General features: G+C 37.7%; 1 protein-coding gene across 17 annotated transcripts in view; it reads left to right on the forward strand.

The window, feature by feature from the left end:
- Positions 1-21,709, forward strand: part of RNF180 (ring finger protein 180) — a 285,964-nt gene that overhangs the window by 34,473 nt on the left and 229,782 nt on the right. Inside the window, exon 2 of one of the 17 annotated variants that reach the window (XM_072605043.1) lies at positions 15,545-16,588. The exons of 14 other annotated variants lie outside the window; for them this stretch is intronic. The gene's annotated coding sequence lies outside the window, so the exon portion shown is untranslated. Of the gene's footprint in view, positions 1-15,544; positions 16,589-19,911; positions 21,704-21,709 lie in introns of those variants that run through there. 2 more of the 17 variants (XM_072605044.1, XM_072605048.1) reach the window with 2 other exon arrangements.

Raw genomic sequence — 21,709 nt, forward strand, 5'->3', positions numbered from 1 at the left:
TTAGAGTCCATCAAATCCAACCCCCATCATTTTACAGATGAATTAGCTAAGGCTCAAAATGGTTACATAACTTGCCGGGCTCTCATTACTATTAAATATCTGAGGCAGGATTTAAATTGATCTTCCTGACTTCCAGTTCTGGTAGTCTATATTCATCCTTTCTCTTTTCAAATGACCAAATCTGGACTTGTTAATCAATTATGGGATTAAGCTAATTTTAAAACAGGTTAGTGATTTACTTATTCACTTGAATTGCTGTTTACCTAGTGTATTAATTTAACTTTCATGTATTCATTTGGAATAAGAGATAAATTATCAAAACAGAATATTTTACTTCCTTCTCCAAAATTCTCACAGACAACTATATTGTTAATAACTGTGTCCAGATCCTGACAGAAAACTGTTTGCTAGAGATGAGAATGAGGCTGGGAAAATAAATATGTTATTACCTATTATTCTAAGTCCTACAGAACAGAAGAGAATGTGAACTGTAATGTGATCAGTTTGAGTTCTCTCACTGCCTCCTCTATAATTCATTATGAGATGATTCGCTATAGATTTGCATCTCACATTTGGATAATACAGGGTGAAATAAATGAAAAGAAGAAAATTAGCAAGCTACAGTATTATGGGTTTTAGATATTAGGAGTATTTGCCATTGCTCAGATTGAAAAACATTAGATGCTTCTAGTTCTAGACATCGTCATCTTTTTTTTAATCTATGGGTTACATATCTGCTCAGCTCAGGTCCTTAGTTTGATAAGAACCCTCAGTAAATTTTATTTACCTGCTGATTCTTTAATTTCTCTTAAATTCATTAATAATAATATTCAGTAATAATAAAGTATTACTTTGCTTTACAATTTTTGCTTTTTCCTGAGAAGTTGAAAGTTCTTTGTGAAAACCTGATAGGTACTATATACCTTATTTTGAGTAAGTCTGACATTAGACTAGAAATAGAAAAACAAATTGTGAAGGGGTTATTATTTACCTTAAAAAAATATTTCTTAAAATTTTGAGGTCTAGTGTTTATATTTGTCTCATGTAGAACATTTTAGGGCTATATCATTATTGTAAAGTGAGATTTAATTATAATTAACATCCTTAAGAAATAGTTCAAGACAATGAAAATAATACATATATTAATGACCTCAGCCTTCTTCCTGAAACACTGACCCATCTTTTAAATGTCTGCCTTCTTCCAACATTACTGTATAGGTTGTAGGTCAATATACACCATTGTATCCAAAGAATTAAATTTGCAGGTTACCCATATGGCAAGATAGATGCACATTTTGGGTTATGAACAGGCTGTGATAACAGTGAAGAATTTATGTGAGACAGCTGGCATAAAAGATGGCAATGTTATTTGGGGGATAGCCAATAGTACTGATATCATTGGGTTGCCAAGAGAGTTAGAGGAAGGCCTCCTAGGATGTTGAATGGACCCCCCCCTCTGGAGAATCATAGGAGGTCATGGACAAGAGTCACATAGGAGGAATAGGGGTGATGGCTTGAGAGGTATAGGAATAAAGTGATAGTCCAGCTGTACTCTGTTCTCTTTGTACTTCATCTACAGTATTGTGTTTAGGGGTTTTTTTCCTAGCCTCAAAAATAACATTTTAGTGTTATTATTTTTCCCACTTAATAGTATTTTATTTTTTTCCAGTTACATATAAAGATAGTTTTCAACATTCACTTTTGTAAGATTTTTATTTCCAGATTTTTCCCTTCCCGAGACAGCAAGCAGTCTCATATAGGCTATACATGTATAATCATAGTAAATATATTTCCACATTAGTCATGTTATGAAAGAAGAATCAGAACAAAAGGAAAAAATCATGAGAAAGAAAAAACAAAAAGTGAAAATAGAGTGTGCTTCACCCTGCATTCAGACTCCATAGTTCTTTGTCTGGATGTAGATAGCATTTTGCAACATGAGTCTTTTGGAATTGTCTTGGATCATTGTTTTGCTGAGAAGTAAGTCTGTCATACTTGATCCTATCACAGTGTTGCTATTGTTGTGTCCAATGTTCTTTTGGTTCTGCTCACTTTATTCAGCATCAGTTCATGTAAGCCTTTACTGGTTTTTCTGAAATCTACCTGCTCATCATTTCTTCCTTTTTCTTGAAACTTCAGTTTATTTATTTATTTTTAGTTTTCAACATTCATTTCCACAAGATTTTGAGTTCCAGATTTTCTCTCCATCTCTCCTCCCCCAAGACACCATGAATTCTGATTACCCTTTCCCCCAATCTGCCCTCCCTTCTATCACATCCCTCCTTTCCCTTATTCCCATATTCTCTCTTTTCTTATAGGGCAAGATAGATATCTGTACCCCATTATCTGTATTTGTTGTTTCCCAGTTGCATGCTAAAACAATTCTCAACATTCCAACTTCTCTTCCATCCTCCCTCCCATCTCTAGTGAGAAGGCAAGTAATTCAATATAGACCATAAAAGTGAAGTCACGCAAAAGACTTAGATAATAGTCATGTTGTGAAAGACTAACTATATTTCCCTCCATCCTATCCTGCCCCCTCCATTTATTCTGTTCTCCCTTTTGACTTTATCCCTCCCCAAAAGTGTTTACTTCTAATTACTCACTCCTCCCATTTGCCCTTCTATCATCTTCCCCCATATCTCACTTATTCCCTTGTCCCCTACTTTCCTGTAATGTAAGATAGATTTTCACACCAAATTGAGTGTGCATGTTATTCCCTTCTTAAGCCAAATGTAATGAGAGTAAGCTTCACTTTTTCCCTCTCACCTCCCCTGCTTTTCCCCTCCATTGAAAAAGCTTTTTATTGCCTCCTTTATGAGAGATAATTTGCTGCATTCCATTTCTCCCTTCCATGTAGGAATGTAAAACAGTTCAACTTTAGTAAATCCCTTATGATTTCTCTTTGCTGTTTACCTTTTCATGCTTCTCTTGATTCTTGTGTTTGAAAGTTAAATTTTCTGTTCAGCTCTGGTCTTTTCATCAAGAATGACTGAAAGTCCTCTATTTCATTGAATGACCTTTTTTTCCTCTGAGGTATTATACTCACTTTTGCTGGGTAGGTGCTTCATAGTTTTAATCTTACTTCCTTTGACTTCTGGAATATCATATTGCAAGCCCTTTGATCCCTTAATGTAGAAGCTGCTAGATCTTGTGTTATCCTGATTATTTCCACAGTACTCAAATTGTTTCTTTCTTGCTGCTTGCAATATTTTCTCGACCTGGGAGCTCTGGAAATTGGCTACAATATTCATAGGAGTTTTTCTTTTCAGATTTTTTTCAGGAGGTAATCGGTGGATTCTTTCAATATTTATTTTACCCTCTGGTTCTAGAATACAGGAGAGTTTTCCTTGATAATTTCATTTTGATGTCTAGGCTCTTTTTTTTTTTGTTTTTGATTGTGGCTTTCAGGTGGTCCAATAATTTTTAAATTGCTTCTACTGGATCTGTTTTCCAGGTCAGTTGTTTTTCCAGTGAGATATTTCACATTGTCTTCTATTTTTTCATTCTTTTGGTTTTGTTTTGTAATTCCTTGGTTTCTCATAAAGTCATTAGCTTCTATCTGTTCTATTCTAATTTTTAAAGAACTATTTTCTTAAGTAAGCTTTTGGACCTCTTTTTCCATTTGGCTAATTCCGCTTTTTAAAGCCTTCTTCTCCTCATTGGCTTTTTGGACCTCTTTTGTCATTTGGGTTAGTCTATTATTAAAGGTGTTATTTTCTTCAGCATTTTTTGGGGTCTCCTTTAACAAACTGTTGACTTGTTTTTCATGATTTTCTTCCATTTCTCACATTTCTCTTCCCAATTTTTGTTCCACCTCTCTTGCTTGATTTTCAAAATCCTTTTTGAGCTCTTCCATGGCCTGAGACCATTGCATATTTACTTTAGAGGTTTTGGATATAGAAGTCTTTACTTTTATGCCTTTGTCTGATGGTATGCATTGTTCTTCCTCATTTGAAAGGATAAAAGAAATTACCATTTTGCCAAGAAAATAACCTTCTGTGCTCTTATTTTTTTACCCTTTTTTGGGTATTTCCTCAGCTAGTTACTTGACTTCAGTCCTTTATGAAGTGGAGGGTATATTCTAGGGACCTATAAGTTTGCAATTCCTCCAAGGTGGCATAATCAAGGGAGAGGAGTTTACTCCTCTCCTGGCCTGAGCTCTAGCTCTTCTGCCCAGGGTCTGCAAGTAGTATTCCCTGTCCAAAACCTCCACCAGCTCCACCAGCCAGTGCTCCTCCTCACCCCAGGGCTGGCACTCAGGGCTGAGACCCAGATCAGTGGCTCAATTCCCCCAGGGTCTTAAGGCTCAGGGCTCCAAAAATGGATGCTGCCACCACCTGGGGCCAAGGCTAGGGCAGGACCATGCTCCTTTCTCACCCAGGTGAAAGAGTTTTCTCACTGACCTTTGAAGTTGTCTTTGGCATTTGTGGGTTAAGAAATCTGGGAACCACGGCTCCTGCCCATGATTCTGTTCCCTGAAGCTTGCTCCAGTCCTTTCCATTCCTCTCCGCATGGCCAAGACTGGACCGCACTCCGCTCCTAGCATGGTGCGATCGACCTTTCCTGTTGGCCTTCCAGGCTGCCTTGGGCTAGAAATCTGTTTCACTCTGTCGTTTTGTGGCTTCTGTTGCTCTAGAATTTGTTTAGAGTCATTTTTTTACAGGTATTTTATGGGCTATGGGAGGAGGGCTACAGCAGTAGTTCTTCTACTCTGCCATCTTGGCTCTGCCCCCCCCCTTATCATTTCTTTATTGTATAATATTGCACAACAGTATTCCATTACATTCATATACCACAACTTATTCAGCTATTCCTCAGTTGATTACATTACCTTAATTTCCTATTCTTTTCCACCACAAAAAGAGCCACTATAAATATTTTTGTATATGTGATCCTTTTCCTTTTTCCCTTATCCCTCTTTGGGATACAAACCTAGTAGTGGTATTGCTGAATCAAAAGGAATACATAGTTTGGTTTCCCTTTGGGCCTAGTTCAAATTTGCTCTCTAGAATGGTTGGATCTTTTCACAACTCCACCAGCAATACATTAGTGTTCCAATTTTCCCACATCTACTCCAACATTTGTCATTTCTGTCATATTAGCCAGTCTGATAGGTGTGATGTGCTACCTCAGAGTTCTTTTAATTAGCATTTCTCTAATTCATAGTGACTGAGCATTTTATCACATGATCATAGCTTTAATTTCTTCATCTGAAAACTGCCCGTTCGTATCTTTTGACCATTTATCAACTGGGGAATGACTAATATTCTTATAAATTTATTCTTATAAATTTGATTCAGTTCTCTATATATTTTAGAAATGAGACCTTTATCAGAAGCACTGACTGTAAAAATTGTTTCCCAGCTTTCTGCTTTCCTTTTCATCTTGGTTGCGTTGACTTTGTACAAAAACTTTTTAACGTAATCCAAATTACCCATTTTGTGTTTAATAATGTTTGCTATCTCTTGTTTAGTCATAGATTCTTCCCTTTTCCATTGATCTGACAGGTAAATTATTCCTTGCTCTTACATTATGCTTATGGCATCATGATTTAAGTTTAAATCATATGTACCCATTTTGACATTGTCTTGGTATATGCTGTGAAATGTTGGTCTGTGCCTATAGGTTTCTGCCATAGTATTTTCCAATTTTCCCAACATTTTTTCCTCACACAGTGAGTTTTTATTCTAGAAGTCTGGAGTCTGGATTTATCACATAATAGATTATTATAGTCATTATTTACTGTGTCTTGTGTACCTAGTCTATTCCCTTGATCCACCACTCTATTTCTTAGCTAGTACCAAATAGTTTTCATGATTGCCACTTTATAATATAATTTTAGGTCTTGTATTGCTAGGCCACTTTCCTTTGCATTCCTTTTCATTAATTCCCTTGATATTCAGGACTTCCGTTCTTCCAGATGAATTTTTGGTTATTTTTTTCTAGCTCTATAAAATACTTTTTGGTAGTTTGGTATAAATTAAGTAAATTAATAATAAGCAAATTAATTTGGGTAGAATTGTATTTTTATTATATTAGCTTAGCCTTCCCCTGAGCAGTTAATACTTTTCCAGTTGTTTAGATCTGATTTTATTTGTGTGAAAAGTATTTTGTAATTGTGTTCATGGAGTTTTTTAGTTTGTCTTGGCAAGTAAACTCCCAAATATTTTGTATTTTCTATAGTTACTTTAAATGAAGTTTTTTCTTCTCTCTCTTGATGCTTGGGTTTGCTGATAGTGTATAAAAATGCTGATGATTTATTTATTTTATATCCTGCAACTTTGCTAAAGCCTTTAATTATTTCAAGTAGTTTTTTAGTTGATTCTCTAGGGTTCTCTAAGTGTACCATCATATCTGCAAAGAGTGACAATTTTCTTTCCTCACTGCCTAGTTTAATTCCTTCAATTTCTTTTTCTTCTCTTTTTGCTCAAGCTAACATTTCTTGTTTGGTTGTTGTCCTTCATTCTTGAAGAGGACCAAAATGACATCACCATGATAAAATGAAGTTTCAGTGTATCTGACTGTGGCTGATCAGACTAATATGAGCTCAGAATGCTCTTACACAAATTGGACTCAGATAGTCTGTGTGAATATTTGGGGTGATTATTCCAAATCTGCGCATCCTACATTTCCTTTTTGCTGTCTCAATTCTGCTTTGCTCATAGAGTACAGCGCCTTTTCTGATGTGGGCACGCCTTGCTGAGCAGTCCAAAGCCACTGTCTCCCATGTTGCACAGTCAGATCCAAAGTTCTTGAGAGGGACCTTGAGAGTGGGTCCTTGTATTGCTTCTTCTGACCACCATGTGATTGCCTGCCCCATGCGAATTTTCTATAAAATAGTCTTTTTGGCAAGTGTACATTTTACATTTGAACAACATGGCTAGCCCATTGGAGTTGTGCTCTCCAAAGCATAGTTTGAATGCTTGGCAGTTCAGCTTGAGCAAAGACTTCATTGTTTGGTACCTTATCCTTCCAGGGGATCTTCAGAATCTTCCTAATATGGTTCAAATGGAAGTGATTCAGTTTCCTGGCATGGTGCTGGTAGACTGTCCATGTTTCACAGGCATACAACAATGAGGTCAGAGCAAGGGCTCTGTAGATTTTCAGTTTGGTAGTGAGTCTAATACCTGTTCTCTCCCAAACTTTTCTTTGATGCCTCTCAAACACTGACCCAGCTCTGGCAATGTGTGTGTCAACTTCATTGTCAATGTGTACATCTTTGGAAAGTACACTACCAAAGTAAGTGAACTTGTCCACAGCATTCAAAACTTCTCCATTTGTTGTAACTGATGGTTCCACATATGGATGGTGTGGTGGTGGCTGATGGAGCACCTGTGTTTTCTTGGTGTTAATTATTAGGCCAAAATTGGCACAGGTAACAGAATTGATCCATACTTTTTTGAATCTCACCTTCAGAGGCTGCATTGAATGCACAGTCATCTGCAAGCAGAAAATCATGCACCATCACTCCCTCCACTTTGGTCTTGGCTTATAGCCTTTTCAAATTGAAGAACTTACCATCATTATGGTAGTTGACCTTGATGCCATGTTCATCCTCATTGAAAGCATTTGACAACGTGACTGAAAACATCATGTTAAATAAAAAGCATGGCAGCAAGCACACTGCCCTGTTTCACTCTATTGGTGACTGGGAAGGCACAAAAGCATTGGCCAATATCCAGAACCCAGGCAAAAATGCCGTCATGAAATTGATGTACAATACTGATGAACTTCTCTGGGTAACAAAATTTTGACATAATTTTCCTTAAGCCCTCATGACTAACAGTGTCATAAGCCTTGGTCAGATCTACAGATGTTGTTCTGTTCTGCTCCTGGCAATTCTCCTGGTGTTGTTGGGCAGCATACTCCATACTGACTGTTCCTTGACCTTTTCTGAAGCCATACTGGCTCTCAGGTATGTGACCATCTTCCAGGTGAAGGATCAACCTATTAAGGAGGACTCTAGCAAGAACTTTGCCAGCAGTGACTAAGAGAGAGACCCGCCCACCCCCCATGATTGTTGTAGGACAATCTATTCCCTTTACCTTTATAGAGATGGACAATAGAGGCATCCTTGAACTCCTGGGGGATAATCTCCTCTTGCCATAAAACCTAGAAAATTTCAGTCAGCTTTTGTATAAGTAATGGTCCCCCTATCTTGTAAATCTCAGCTGGAAAGCACCAGGTGCTTTGCCACATGAAAGAAGCCTAATTGCCCTCAAAACCTCTTCTTCAGTTGGAAGTTTATCTAGGGAGGGATTGACTTGAACCTGAGGTAAATGGTCTCACAGCATTGATTGATGATGGTCTGTTGAGAACACTATGGAAGTGTTCAGCCCATCTCTCTAGGATCATGTCCTTATCAGTAATCAATGTGACTCCATCAGCACTGAGTAGTTGTGATGCACCATAAGTTTTTGGTCCATAAATAGCTTTCAGGGAATCATAAAAGCACTTTGGATTGTTACTATCACCATAAAGGGGAATTTCATCTGCCTTCTTACTGAACGAGGAATCCTGCATCTCTCTAAGCTTTGTTTGTACTTTACTTTTGATGGAATTAAATGCTGTCTTCTTAGAGGTGGATGAACTATCCTGCTGGTAAATCCTGTGCAGTTCTCATTTTTTGTTTAGCAGTTTCTGAATTTCCCCATCATTTCCTCAAACCAGGCTTGGTGTTTGCAAGTGTTCTTATCCAGATGAGCAGATGCAGTGCTGTACACCAAATCTCTAAAAGCTGTCTACTCCTTTTCTGCTCCACTGTTGCCAACTGTGTATTGGCTCAACATTCCCTCCAAGTTAGCAACGAACTGTTCATGCTCAGAGCAGACCTCTAATTTGTTGACATTAATTCTTGTGGTAGTCATTTTGTCTTGGCAGTAGCGCTTTTGATGAATGTGAGTATTTAACTAAATAGCTAACTATGAATATAAATGTGAATAACAGTGGGGATAATGGGCATCCTTGTTTAATCCCTCATCTTGTTGAGAAGAATTCTGGCTTATCCCCATTACGGACAATGCTTGTTTATGGTTTTAGATAGATATTGCTTATTATTTTAAGGAAAAGTGCGTTTATTCCTATGCTTTTCAGTGTTAATAGGAATTAACTGTATTTTGCTGTATTTTGTCAAAAACTTTTTCTTCATCTATTGAGATAATCATATGAGTTCTGTTAGTTTTGTTATTGATATGGTTAGTTTTTCACAATATTGAACCAGCCCTACATTCCTGGTATAAATCCCACTTGGTCATAGTGTATCATCCTGGTGATAAATTGCTGTAATTTCTTTGTTAATATTTTATTTAAAAAATTTACATCAATATTCATTAGGGAAATTGGTCTCTAAATTTCTTTCTCTGTTTTTGCTCTTCCTGGTTTAGGTATCAGCACCATATTTGTGTCATAAAAAGAATTTGGTTGTATGTCTTCAGCAATTTTTCCAAATAGTTTATATAGCATTGGAATGAATTGTTCTATAAATGTTTAGAATTCACTTGTAAATCCATCTGGCCCTAGAGATATTTTTTCTTAGGGAGTTCATTGATGGTTTGTTCAATTTCTTTTTTCTAAAATGGAGTTAAATATTTTTTCCTCTTTTAATCTGGGCAATTTATATTTTTGTAAATATTTATCAATTTCACTTAGATTCTCAGATTTTTTAGCATACAAGTGGGCACAGTAGCTCCTTAATTATTGCTTTAATTTCCTTGTCATTGGTGATGAATTCACCCTTTTCATTTTTGATACTAGTAATTTGGTTTTCTTTTTCTAACCAAATTAACCAAAGGTTTATTTTACTGGATTCTTCATAAAATAGGCTCTTAGTTTTATTTATTAGTTCAATAGTTTTCTTACTTTCCATTTTAATAATCTCTCCTTTCCTTTTCAGAATTTCTAATCTGGTATTTAACTGGGGAGTTTTAGTTTGTTCTTTTACTGGCTTTTCTAGTTGCATGCTCAATTCATTGAACTCCTCTTTCTTCATTTTATTCAGGAAAGCATTTAGAGGTATAAAATTTCCCATAAGTACAACTTTGTCTGTATCCCATAAATTTTGGTATGTTGTCTCATTATTGTCATTCTCTTTCATGAAATTATTGATTGTTTCTATGATTTGTTTTGACTCATTCTGTATGATTAGATTATTTAGTTTCCAATTATTTTTTAATTTATCTTTCCATATCATCTTATTACATGTAGTTTTTATTGCATCTTGCTCTGAAATGGATGCATCTGAAATGGTGTAATGGAAAGGGATGATAGACTGTGCAATACTTTCACTTTAGGTTCGGATCTTAAGATACAATGGCACGCATTCAAACAAGCTTAATAGTCAACTGAGTTTATTCAATACTACTACGAACAGTGAAAGTTAGCAAGTGCATACATATAATCTAATAAATAATAGTTAAGACAGAATAGAAAAAGAGAAGAAATACTGAGCTTTATCACTTTGGTGACTCTGGAGACTGAAAGGCGGGAAGTAGTTGGGAAAGGTTCTGACTGGGAGAATCGACAGAAGCAGGTGTCCCCATTTCTGAAGCAGAGACTTCCAAAGATCCTTTTCCCACTCAGTCCCTTTATACATGTAGCTTCTGAGAAAAAATGAACAGAGAGCAGAGAGATCAAAGAAAGAACTTTGGCCAAAATTCCAGTTCTCTGCTTTGGTGAATGTGCCCATGGACTGGCCAGGTCCTTGAACATAGACACCTCCAGTAAGGAGTTTTATGACTTTGAAGAGATAAGGGTCTTTTCGCCCCGGCTATATGGTTCATTAGTTCTTCCAATATTTATGTGCTGCTTTCTATTGTACTCCCGGTTATGCATATCAACTTTAAGTTACATTCCCTATCGCAGGTCATGTTGTGGCTATGCAAGGGGCTGGGGAGGATCTCCTCAGTTTCCCCCATCATGTAAGGGACTGGGGAGAATCTCCTGTTTCTCCACAAGTGAATTTAATATACCCACCTTTCTGCATTTATTTTGAGGCTTTTATACCCTAATACCTGGTCAATTTTTATTTAAGTGCCATGTACTGCCGAAAAAAAAAGGTATATTCCTTTTTATCCCATAGTTTTCTCCTTAGGTCTGTCATACCTAACTTTTATAAAATTCTGTTCACTAACTTTCTGTTTATTTTGTGGTTAGATTTATCTAGTTCTGACAGGGGGAGGTTGAGGTCTCTCACTAGTAGAATTTTGCTCTCCGTTTCTTCCCATAACTCATTTAACTTCTCTAAGAATCTGGATGGTATAACACTTGGGGCATATATGTTTTGTATTGATATTACTTCATTGTCTGTGGTATCTTTTAGCAAGATATAGTTTCCTTCCTTACCTCTTTTAAGTAAACCTATTTTTGCTTTTGCTTTGTCTGAGATTAAGATTGCTACCCCTGTTTTGTTTTGTTTTTTTACTTTAGTTGAAGCATAACATATTCTGCTCCAGCCTTTTACCTTTACTCTGTGTGTATCTTTCTGATTCAGATATGTTTCTTGTAAATAACATAGTGTAGGATTCTGGTTTTTAATCACTCTATCCACTTATGTTTTATAGGGGATCTTATCCCATTCACATTCATAATTATGATTACTGTGTATTTCCCTCCATCCTAATTTTTCTTCTGCTTGTACTTTTCTCCTTTCATCCTGTCTGTCCTCACCAGTGTTTTGTTTCTGACCGCCATCTCCCTCAATCTGCTGTCCCTTGTGTTAGCCTCCCTACATTTTCTTTTCCCTTTCCACTGCTACTTCTGCCCTTCCTTATATCCACCCCCCATTTCCTTTTCTTTTCCTTTTTTACCCCTATAAGGTAAGATAAATTTCTGTGCCCAGCTGAGTGTGTACGTTATTCCTTCTTTGAGCTAAATCCAATGAGAGTAAGATTCAAACAATGCCTACCCTACCCTTCTTTCGTTCTACTCTAATAGGTCTTTTGCACCTCTTCATGTGATGTGATTTACCCTGTTCTGCCTCCTTGTTTTCTCTTCTCCCAGTACAGTCCTTTTTTCATCCCTTAATTTTTTTATATCACATCAAAGTCATCTTATACTGATATCCTCTATGTTTACCCCTTCCAGCTGCCATAATAGAAATACAGTACTCAAGAGTTACAAGTATCATTTTCCCACATAGTGATGTAAACAGTTTAACGTTATTGAATAACATGTTTGTTTTTTCTTTCCAATTCCCTTTTTTATACTTCTCTTGAGTCTTGTATTTGAAGACTGAATTTTCTATTCAGCTCTGGTCTTTTCATCTGGAAAGTTTGAAAGTCCCCTTTCGATCTTTTCCCCTGAAATATTTTGCTCAATTTTGCTGGGTAGTTGGTGCTTGGTTGCAATCTAAGCTCCTTTGCTTTAGGAAATATCATATTCCAGGCCCTCTTGATCTTCTCACATAGAAATTACTGAATCTTATATAATCTTGACTGTGCCTCCTTGATATTTGAATTGCTTCTTTCTAGTTGCTTGCCGTCTTTTTTACTTGACCTGGGATCTCTGGAATTTGGCTATCCACTAATATTCCTTGGAATTTTCATTTTGGGATATCTTCCAAGAGGTGAGCAGTGGATTCCTTCAGTGATTATTTTACCCTCTGGTTTTAGGATATCATTGCAGTTTTCCTTGATAATTTCTTGAAATATGCTGCTCAGGCTCTTTTTTTGATCATAACTTTCGGGTAGTCTAGTAATTCTTAAATTATCTGTTCATTTGTTTTCCAATGAAATATTTCATGCTTTTTTTTTTGTTCTTTTGATTTTGTTGTACTGATTCTTGATAGAGTTATTAGCTTGCATTTTCTCAATTCTAATTTTTAAGGAATTATTGTCTTTAGTCAGTTTTTTTATTTGATCAATTCTACTTTTTAAAGAGTTGTTTTCTTCAGTGGATTTTTCCTTCCATTTAGCCATTTGTAATTTTTTAAGGAATTGTTTTCTTCAGTCAGTTTTTGTCCTCCCCTTTTCAAGCAGTGACTTAATCTTGCATACCTGCCATTTCTTTTCCCAATTTTTCTTCTTCCTCTCTGATTTTTAAAATCCCTTTTTAACTCTTCCAAGAAGGCTTTTTGGGCTTGAGGCCAATTCATATTCCCAATTGACATTTCGCATGTAAGCATTTTAACATTGTCTTCTGAGTTTGAGTTTTGATTTTCCTTTTCACCATAGTAGTTTTCTGTGGTCAGGCCTTTTCTGTTTCTTGCTCATTTTTAGCCTATTTCATGACTTTCAAAGTTGATCTCTGCTCCTGGGGCACAGGGAGCACTGTCCCAAGCTTGTTTTGCTGGAGGTCAGAGTCCTTGTTACTGACTTTCTGCTCCACGGCCTCAGATGCTGGTGACTTGCCCACTCTGCTGGGATGGCCAACTCTAGACATGCCTATTGTACTGTCTGTTCTGGGGCTGGCAGTTTGCCCTCCAGCAGGGTCTGGAGACTTCACAGCTGAACTTCTGTGCCACTGGCCTGCTGAGTTCAGTACTCAGGACTCAATTGCTGTGATTTATGCCATGGATAAGAGACTCCTACTGCCTTGCCTGGACACTTCTGCATTGGCTTGAGCACCCTTTCTACCCAAGTGAGACAAATCCGTCCTGAAGTCCCACCAAGTTATTTTCACTCTGTCTTTTTCTGGGTTCTGAATCCATTTAGAAGCTTGATTTAACATTGTTTCTGAGGGAAACTGGGGAGAGCTCACACAACTTCCTGGCTTTCCTCAGCTGTCTTGGCTTCATTGTGTTTAGTTCTTAATGCCACAGTTTAAGAAGGAATTGATAAGCTGGTGAATGACCATAGTAATGTAACTAATATGTAAGTGACTCTGAGTCCAAGTTATGTGAAAATTGAAGGACCTGACCATGTTTTAAAATTATTTTATTTGCTTTCAGCTTTCAACAGCCACTTCCGTAAGTCTTAAACTTTCTCCCCCTTCCTTCTCCCTCTCTTCCCAAAACTGCATGCAGTCTTATATGGGTTCTACACATACATTCTTATTAAATGTATTTTCACATTATTCATGTTGCATAGAAGAATTAAAATGAATGGGAGAAACTATGAGAAAAACCAAAACAAAAGAAAACAGTCTTCTTCATTCTGCATTCTGATTCCATAGTTCTTTCTCTGGATATAGATGGCATTTTGCCTTGAGTCCTTTGGGAATAGGGACATTTTTAGACTGAAGAAGAAAGGGACATGATAGTGATCTTCAAAGTATTTTTAAGGTCTGTCAGTGTGTGTGTGTGTGTGTGTGTGTGTGTGTGTGTTCGTTTGTCCTTTGTTGCCAAAGAAGATTATGCTATCAGAGAAATAATGATGTAACTTGCACTTGACTTTGTTTTGAGTGAGGGAAGGCTGTGCAGATCACCAGCCTCACTTTCTCCTCCAGAGTCATCTGAATCCAGTGACCAGATATTCCATCAGAATGACTAGAGGTGATCCAGGATGAGGCAACTGGGATTAAGTGAATTGCCCAAGGTCACACAGCTAGTGAGTGTCAAGTGTCTGAGGAGGTTTGAACTCAGGTCCTCCTGACTCCTGCACTGGTGCTCCATCCACTGCACCACCTAGCCATCCCTAAGGTCTGTCATATGTAAGAAGGATTAGACTGGTTGGTTCTGTTTGGCCTCACTGATCAGAATTGTGAGCATGGTGTACAAGTTTCAAGGAGGCAGATTGAGACTTAACAACAGGAAAACCTTGCTAACAGAGTTGTACAAAAATGGAGTGGGGGAGGGGTAGAAGCAAGATAGCAGAATAGGACTGACCTGTAGAATGTCTCCCCCCATAGCTCAAAAAATACCTGTGAAAAATGACTCTAATCAAATTCTAGAGCAGTGGAAGCCACAAAACAACACAGTGGTTTGTCCAGCCCAAGACAGCCTGGAATGTTGACAGGAAAGGTCTGTTGCATCAGAATCAGAATAGAACACAGCCCAGTTTTGGCCACGTGGCATGGCTCAGAAAGCACTGGAGCAGATTGCAGGGTGTGGAATTATGGGTAGCAGCTGTGGTTCCCAGATTTCTCAACCCACAAATGCTAAAGGCAGCTTCAAAGTCAGTGAGAAAGCTCTTTCACCTGTGTGAGAAGGGAGCACTGTCCAGCCCTAACCCCAGACCCAGGGCGGTGGAAGTCACTGCAGCGGTATCCCCTTTTGGAGCCCTCGGCCTAAAGACCCTGGGGGAATCAAGCTGGTGATCTGCATCCAGCCCTGTGTGGTGGCCCTGGAGTGAGGAGGAGCACTGGCATGGAGGAGCTGGAGGCAGTTGTTGAGAGGGAGCCCTACTCACAGATCCTGGGTGAAAAAGCTTGTGGTTTCTCCCAGACCAGAGCACAGGCCAGGAGAGGACAAGGTGGCACAATCTCTTGATTGTGCCACCTTGGAGGAACTGAGAACTTACAGGTCCCTAGGGTATATCCTCCTCCATTTGATAAAGGACTCAACAGTCAAGTAACTGGCTGGGAAAATGCCCCAAAAAGGGGAAAAAAATTAAGACTATAGAAGGTTACTTTCTTGGTCAACAGGAATTTTCTTCCATCCTTTCAGATGAGGAAGAACAAGGCATACCATTAGAGGAAGACATAGAAGTCAAGGCTTTTACATCTAAAACCTTCAAAGTAAATATGCCATGGTCTCAGACCGTGGAAGAGCTCAAAAAAAAAAATTTGAAAATCAAGTAAGAGAGGTGGAAGAAAAATTGGAAAGAGAAATGAGAGTAATGTAAGACAGTCATGAAAAATGAGTCAACAGCTTGCTAAAGGTGACCCCAAAAATGCTGAAGAAAATAACACCTTTAAAAATAGACTAACCCAAATGGCAGAAGAGATCCAAAAAACCAATGAGGAGAAGAATACTTTAAAAAGCAGAATTAGTCAAATGGAAAAAGAGGTTCAAAAGCTCACTGAAGAAAACAGTTCTTTAAAAATTAGAATGGAGCAGATGGAAGATAATGACTTTATGAAAAACCAAGAAATTACAAAACAAAACTAAAAGAATGAAAAAAATAGAAGACAATGGGAAATATCTCACTGGAAAAACAACTGACCTGGAAAATAGATCCAGGAGAGACCATTTAAAATTTATGGGACTACTTGAAAGGCATGATCAAAAGAAAGAGCCTAGACCTCATCTTTCATGAGATTATGAAGGAAAACTGCCTTGATATTCTAGAACTGGAGGGCAAAATAAATATTGAAAGAATCCTAAAATATTGAAAGATCCTGAAAGAGATCTGAAAAGAAAAACTCCTAGGGATACTGTGGCCAAATTCTAGAGTTCCCAGGTCAAGGAGAAAATATTGGAATCAACCAGAAAAAAACAATTTGAGTTTTGTGGAAATACAATCAGGATAACAGAAGGTCTAGTAGCTTCTACATTAAGGGATCAAAGGGATTGGAACATGATATTGCAGAAGTCAAAGGAACTAGGATTAAAACTAAGAATCACCTACTCAGCAAAACTAAGTATAATCCTTCAGGAGAAAAAATGGTCATTCTATGAAATAGAGCACTTTCAAGCATTCTTGATGGAATTCAGAGCTGAATAGAAAATTTTACTTTCAAACACAAGAATCAAGAGAAGCATGAAAAGGTAAATAGAAAAGAGAAATCATAAGGGACTTACTAAAGTTGAACTGTTTACATTCCTACATGGAAAGATAAATTTGTAACTCTTGAAATTTTTCTCAGTATGTGGGTAGTTAGAGGGATTACACACACACACACACACACACACACACACACACACACAGCACAGGGTTAGTTGAATAGGAAAGGATGATATTTAAAAAAAATTAAGGGGTGAGAGGAATATATTGGAAGGAAAAGGGAAAAATGGAATGGGGCAAATTTTCTCTCATGAAAGAGACAAGAAAAAGCTTTTTCAGTGGAAGCGAATAAAGGGGAGGTTAGAGGAAAAATTTGGCTTAGGAGGGTATAACATGCACACTCAATTTGGTATGAAAATCTATCTTATGTTACAGGAAAGTAGAGGAGAAGGGGATAAGTGGGATGTGGGGGTGAATGGTAGAAGGGAGGGCAAATGGGAGGAGGGAATAATTAGAAGTAAACATTTTTGGGGAGGGACAGGGTCATAAGAGAGAATAGAATAAATAGGGGGCAGGATAGAATGGAGGGAAATATAGTTAGTCTTTCACAACATGACTGTTATGGAAGTCTTTTGCATAACTACACATGTGTAGCCTATATTAAATTGCTTGCCTTCTCAGTAGGGATTTGTAGGGAGGGAGGAAGGGAGAGAAGTTGGAACTCAAAGTTTTAGGAACGAATTTTGACAACTGTTTTTGCATGCAACTGGGAAATAAGAAATATAGGTAATGGTGTATAGAAATCTATCTTGCCCTACAAGAAAAGAGAGGAAATTAGAGTAAGGGAAGGGAGTGGTGTGATAGAAGGGAGGGCAGATTGGGGGAGGGGGTAATCAGAATGCATGGTGCCTTGAGGTGGGGGAGGGGAGAGATAGGTGAGTGGGATAGGTTTAGTGAAGACTTCTCAGATTGTAATTCTTCTCCCAGGGATGAGGTAAGACCTAGAGGCTCAAGGTTACAATATTTGTAGAATGGAATAGTTCCATATAAGGATATAAAACTGTGTAGTGTATTAGGGTCTCAATGATTGGATAAAACTTACATAATTCCTCGATGCCTTCATTTCAAAAGGGATTGGTTAGATTTCGTGTCTAGAATGTAAGATCATATTCTCAGCTAATGAGGATAATGGTCAGTAGGGGAGGAGGGACTTGTGTTGGGGTCTATATAAATCACTGCCTTTTCTTTGTCTTTGGCTTTCCTACTCCTACAGGTTAACCCCGCTTTTTGAGAATCGAATAAATCACTTTTCTGTCATCATTTTGAGAGGCCTCTGAGTAATTGATTTATGTAGGGACCTGAGCCATCCCACACAGTTTGGGGGCTCGTCCGGGATCTGTGACCTTTCTGAGAGACGGCTGACAGCTCAGTTCAAAAGCAGGCGCACCCGTCGGGGAGGCTTCCCCCCCCCCCTCGGTCTTTGAAAAGGGCTGCTGGGCCTCCCTCTCTGCAAGGTAACGACCTGAAGCAGAGGAACTCAGTGAGGACAGAAAAGAATAGAGATAAGGACTCCAAAGACTCTGAAGCTGCGAAATTTGTAAAAATGCCAACCGGTTGGTGTTGAAGTTTGCAGTCAGGCAACTTGTACAAGTATACGACCCAGCAGAAAGTTCAGGGGAGGGACCTGGGGGTCAATTCGTTGAGTCTTAGTTAGACTTGGGGAGAAGGTGACGACTCTCAACCAAATTAGTGGACTGCGGGACCCCAGGGTGAAGGGCCCCCCAAAAAACGCTTGCTGGGTGATTGCTGGTGGGGGGCGACCCCCACTTGAGAGCTGGCAGGAGAGCCAGTAAGAGAGCTAGCAGGGGAGCTAGCATAATTCGTTGAGTCTTAGACTCGGAGGTGTTGGTGACAACCCTCGTCCAAAATGAGGCAAAAGCAGTCCAAGAATAGAACTTTGGAGTGGAGTCAGGAAGAAATACCGGTAAATAGTCCCTTGGGAAACCGATTACAAAATTGGCATGATTACTAAATTATAGAGAAAAGAATGTAGAAGAAGATGATTAAGTATTGTTGTTTCATATGGGGTGAAAAGACATCGGAGGAGGAGGCACAATCTGGCCCAAATATGGTTCCTCCGAGGATTGGGTTTGCCAAAAATTTAAACCTATATGTACTATTCTATTCTGTTAAATGTTTTGTCTGTATATGTTGTGTTGGTATTTCTGCATGAATGAAAGTCTGTGTGTCTCTGTTTTTATCTGATAAGGTTGTAAATTTAGCCAGCCAGCAGGAGCAGAAAGGCTGAGCTGAACTGTCCTTGAAATTCCTGTTACTCCCTTTCTTCAACCCCTCCAGACTAGTTTCAGAGGGGCGGAGGGACAAGGAGGGAGAGAAAGGAAAAAAAAAATATTATTTTACTGTTCAGTTTATATGGTTGGTAACAGCAAGTAAAAGAATGTAGGAGAAGTGTCAGGTTAGGAGTAGAAAGAAATAAGGTATGTGCAGTTTCAAAGTGGCTTGAGGGAAAGGCAAGAGAATTTAAGCAGGTAGAGATGATGAGAGGAGCATGGGTACTGTGTAATCAGAAGACTTGAAAGAAGTACAAAAGGGAGGGAGGGAATTTATCTTTTTCCCTCAGACCTAAGAGGCACGCTAGCAACCATTTAACCATTTTCTGCTTCACCCAAAAGAAGAAATTTTCGTGTAATGGGAAATAACAGAAAGTTAATTGAATTCATTCTGGTTGTATTTGGAATTGTGAATAGGTGAAATGTGTCATTCTTAATTTAATGTTTAAGATGGGTTAGAATTTATTAAAGTTTGGTGGAAGCAAGCAGAAGATTAGAAAGTAAAAAAATCTCAAACAACTTAAAGCTGAGAGTTTTGAATTTAGGTTTAATTAGATCAATATATATTTAATGCCAGACAATGTATTTAAAGTAAAAAATAAGTTTAGGTTTTTCTTTTTCTTTACAGAGTGGGAGGGCCAGAAAGGGGTGGCCTTGGGAATCCTGGCACAAATAAGAGGAGGGCAGAGACACCCAGTAGCATTTCTGCCAAAAATGTTAGATCCAGTAACAAAAGGATAGGTATTTGTTAGATGCAACATTAATCTAATGTAACTGTTACATGATTTTAAATTTTGTAATTTATTACATATAGATTGGGGTTTTAAAAAGATGTGATAGAAATTTAATAATTTGAAACTTATATTTGTTATATAAAAAAAGGAGTTTGAATAGGTTAATGGCTTATTTTAAGTTTTAAGTAAACTTAAATAAGTTTAAATTTTTAGGTAATTCATCTAAATATTTTATTAGAAACTGCATTGTTAAGCTAATTAATGAATTGGTTAAAAAGAGCTGTTATGAATTTTTTGTAAGAGTTTCCTTATAGCATTCTTATTAAGAAAATGAGAACGCTTTAAAAATGTACATGTATATATATATTTTATATATAGGTGTGATTGTCAAGCCTGTTCCATCTGAGAATGTATTATGTTAAAAGTTTATTTCTGCTGTTGAAAAGGAAATTTTAGCTAAAATTGTTTTTGCCATGAATCAAGCATTTACTCTAAAGCTATGTTTGTAAAAGAAAATTTATGGGCAAATGTGAAAAGGCTTTGGGTTTAGGTCTTTTCTTGTGATTTCTGTCAATTAGTTTCAAGGGGATTGTGATAAATTGCAAACTGTTTGTAAGAGAGGAAATATTTGCTGTATTAAGAAATACTTTGTAAAATTTTTTGTATGGGTTTTTGGAAGGCCTACCTATCCAATTTGTAAGTTACAAAAGTGGGAAGAATTTAGTTTCTCTAATAGGATGTGAAAATGCAACTGATGTCATCTGAAATTTATTGTTCGGGTTCATAGCTAAAACAATTTGTTATCACTTATGAAAATTATGTTTGCCACTTGTAATTCTAATGCTAAAACCTAAAGCTGGTACACTGTGTGTATATGTGGGGGAAAGAAGCAGTCCTCAGGCTAGTAACAAGTACAGCCCCAACAGCTGAGGAGATTGTATATAGAACTTGCTTTGGTGAGAATTTGAAAATGTATAAGAAATGATCTTCAGTGATTGGCTCTTTAGGGCAAATTTAAGATCTAAGAGGTAAATAAAATCCCTGGGAACATTCTTTCTAAATCTAATGGGAATAAATAGATATTGTATCATTGTTACATAGAACAAAATTGGAATTTAAAGTTAATTGTAATTGTATTTTATTTACAGGGGGATTCAGGGAAAGGAATCCCTTACAAAAAAAAGGAGGGGGGCAGGTGGTCTGGGAGCTCCAGGAATGGTCTTGATGGGAGTGGCCAGTAAACTGGAGATTTGGACTGATAGAATTAAGAGTGGGAAGTAGAATAGACTTGGGCATAGTGATAGAGTGGACCTTAGGAGAGTCAGTTCATGTGGGAAAAAAACCAAGGAATTTTCAAGGTGAGGTTTTCCAGGGCCTTTAGACAAATGGGACTAAAACTCTTTTGGGGTAATCGACAAAGGTCCCAACTTGGAATGAGATCTTCACATGTTACAAAATGATGTAAAAGCAATTAGGATTAAAACAATTGACTGAATTAAATACTGAGACTAAGTCAGAGGCATCTTCAGTTTGGGAAAAAGAATTTCAGTCTAATTTTCTTAGAGGTAGGTAGCCTCTGGTAATATTTGGCATTGAAAGTTAAATGATTGTTTTGATTTGAATTCATTACATAAACATAAAAATTCGAGTTAGTGTTTGAACTTATCACATGTGTAGCTCATTCTTTTAGATTGAGCAGGGTTAGAAAGGGATAAAGTAGTTTGGGAAACAGATATAAATCTATTAGAGCAATGACTTATGATTGTTATTCAATCAGGAGCTAGAACATGTATAGAAAGGCATGTAAGCTACTTAAGACTTGCTTCAAAAGATGTTCCTTGGCCAATGTGAAATTAGTCATGTTTGAAACTGATTATTGGAGCTTGCTATTTTAAGATTTTTGTGGGACTATTAACTGACTGTTCTTCTGAGTCTAACTCCAGGTGTGGATAGCAAGAGAGGCGGTCTGAGCCACTGATCCATGATGCCAGTAAGCCTGTGAGATGCTGATATGAACTGCAAAAAGGTGATCTCATGGGAAGGTCGGGAGAGCGGCTGTTCAGCCTGAGCTGAGGTAGGA

The sequence above is a fragment of the Notamacropus eugenii genome, chromosome 4 (genome assembly GCF_028372415.1).
Source record: "Notamacropus eugenii isolate mMacEug1 chromosome 4, mMacEug1.pri_v2, whole genome shotgun sequence".
In the NCBI taxonomy this organism is placed as follows: Eukaryota; Metazoa; Chordata; class Mammalia; order Diprotodontia; family Macropodidae; genus Notamacropus; species Notamacropus eugenii.